Source organism: Nicotiana attenuata, unplaced genomic scaffold (genome assembly GCF_001879085.1).
Source record: "Nicotiana attenuata strain UT unplaced genomic scaffold, NIATTr2, whole genome shotgun sequence".
NCBI classification, from domain to species: Eukaryota; Viridiplantae; Streptophyta; class Magnoliopsida; order Solanales; family Solanaceae; genus Nicotiana; species Nicotiana attenuata.
The window spans coordinates 42,277-45,291 of NW_017675881.1; positions in this window are offsets into that span (position 1 = coordinate 42,277).

Below are 3,015 nucleotides of genomic sequence, written 5' to 3' on the forward strand. Positions count from 1 at the left end.
CAGTGCAATTAATTAACTACATACTTGTTTGCTTACGTGATGACCTATAGGCATGGCATCACTGGTTTCAGGAATAAAGAAACAAACTGATTAAGAAAGTTGCCAGTTTTAACAGAATGGTGCGAGTTCTGTAATTAGTACTAATCTTAAAACGAGTGATTCAGATTTGATTGATAGTTCCTATAGGCATGCTTTCTAGCATCGTTAATTTAAACACTTTTTACAGGCGTAGCAAGAGCGCAGAAATCCTATAGGCATGGTATCTGAATATTGTTAGTTTTTTAATCCTATAAATAGGTTTTCCTAGTGACCAATGCATGCGTAGAGTCTGGATTTCTGGTTACTTATAGGCGTGGTATCCATATGGAGATGCAAAATTCCTATGGACATGGTATCTATATGGATGCATAAACCTTTAGACATGGTATCTATATCTGCAAAAGTGCAGAAACCCTACGGACATGATATCTATGTGGAGAAGTGCAGAAACCTTATAGACATGATATCTACATGTGATATGCAAATGTGCAAAGCTGTAGGCAAGATACATGAGTACAGAAGTGTGGTAATTCCCTATGAGCATGATATCTACCCCTTTGCATGCATGGTTATCCTTCCCTTTTCACTAATCACCCCAGAGGTTATTACAAAGTTTTATTACAATCAGAACTCTTAAGCTGCATCCAAGGAGCCTAATTCAAACCCAAGGTCTAATAATATGATATGAGCCAACTGCTAGGATCAGGTTCCAAAGCCTTTCTCTTATCCGGGATGTGTCAAAGTTCCAAGGAGTTTCAAGAACTCCAGGAAATGCTCCCACATAGATATCATTGCAGAACTGAGTTAAAGTGCAGTGTGGAAGGGCCAGCCCTCCAATGTCCAAGTTCAGAGGGAACTCAAGGTCCCAAGGCAAGGCTCATTGGAGGGGGGCAGAACTTAGAATCTAGGAACAAGTGTAAGTGCAATAGAGGGAATTAAGGAATGCTAAGGCAGACTGGTGGTCATGCCCAGTAACATAGAATGCTGGCACACCCCTGACCAGCCCACTAGCCAAACATTGGAGAGTCGGGACCTATTGAAGGTCAAACCATGGCCTGGGCAGTAATTGGGATACTGTCAGGCCAAGGTTTCAACTCGACACATAAAGGGGATTAGGGGTAGGGATTCATATGAGAACAGAAGCAAAGAAAGGAAAAATACTTAGCATAAGTTACGAAGCATGAACAGCAAACCACACAAAAGAATGAGACTACAGAATAAACACATAGGGATGAGGCAAAAGTTTAAATAAAGGCATACCGGTTTCAGAAAGAGACAAACAAAAGAGAGCAGAAGTCTTGCAAAGAAGCCACAACACAAACAGCAAGAGAGAATACTTTGTGTGTGAGTGTGAGTGCAGAAAAGACTCCAGTGTTCGTGTTTTTGTTTTTTTGTTGTGTTGGGTGTTAATAAAAGAGCAGGTATTTATAGTGTGAGAAACATGCAGAAATAAGGTAAGGACTGTAATTCAGACATAATTGGAGGAATATGTGTCTTATTAAAATCAAATCAGTATCAAAGACTTCCTTTAATAAAGCAATTAAACCAAACGGTAGCATGCAAGTGTTAAATAAGGAAAGAAATCACGCAGGGCTGGACATGACAAATAAGGAAATATTTTCAGCACAGTAAGAGTATACCACATGTATTAGGGGTTAAGTTCATTAGACCTTAATTATGGAAAGGCCTGTAAGAATCCCATACTAATGTAATTAAGGTAATGGGATCAAATCAACTTAAGTAGAAAGGCTGGGTCGAAAGGAAAATATTTCAACAAGTCCAAGAAACAAAGGAAATCAAAACAATAAAGGAAAGAATCAATTCAAGAGTGCAATCAAAGTTACACAAAGAGATTTGAAATCAGTCCACAATCAAGGTTATTTTGAGAGGGAAATTTGACCTATAAAGAGTGCATAAACATTAAGCATGCGAGGCTGGATTTAAGACAAAGAAGAGTGTCATGCAATCAAAGAAAATCAGTGAGTAGAGGACCATAGGAACATGGTAGTCATCTCAGAGAAGAGGGAATAACATGCGAAAGGTCAAGTAAAGAGGTCAGAATCGTATGAAGAAACAAAGTTGACACAAAGATTTCGAAACTCAGTCGAACAGTAGAGGAAACAACTTCAGGAACTCAAATAGGTCCAAAGAGACTAGGGTTTTGAAATCAACTCGTTCAGAGATAAAAAACAAACAAATCACATAACAAATAACCTCAAAACTCGAATGAACCCCAAATTCTAGGGTTTTTACCATTAGTCGAGTCTAGAGATAAAGACAAGTAAGTCGGGCAAAAATATTAACGGAATAAGAGCAGAAATCATAAAGGAACACGTATTTCCCAGTAGAAGAAACTCATGAATAACATAATAAAGAACAATCATGCAAAACATACAGTAGAAGAACTCGTAAGAACAAGGTAGAAGAAACACAATAGAAGAAACACATAAGGATCATAAAAGAGACATAACAGAAGAAACATATAAGAATCACAGTAGAGCATGTTAAAAGATCAAAGAAACCCTAAATCGGGGAAGATGAAAAGGTTAAAAAAGCAAGTTTTGAAAGAAACTTTTGAGAAAACGTTTGAGACACCAAGATAAACACAGATCTAGGACAGATCTAGAGAAATCAGGAGAACCTCGAAAGGTTTTGGTTTCAGAAGAAACCTAGAAGTGAGAAAGGCCTGGAAAACTCGTGGATCTAAGCTGGAGAAGACCATGGAACCTTGAATCGAAGGAGATCTGGGTAGAGATCTTCAAGGTCAGGCCTTGAATCTTTAGAAAACCGGTGTATAAGAGCACCAGGGGGTGGGCGTGAGATCCCCATGGCTTTGGTGGCCATAGATTCCGGTGGATCTCTGGTCTGAGACGGCAAGAGGTGGCTAGGGTTTGAGAACCCTTGATAGAATTTGAGAGAGTGGAGGGTTTCAGAGGCGGCAGCTGAGGAGAAATGAGGTAGGGTAAGGGGTCGTTT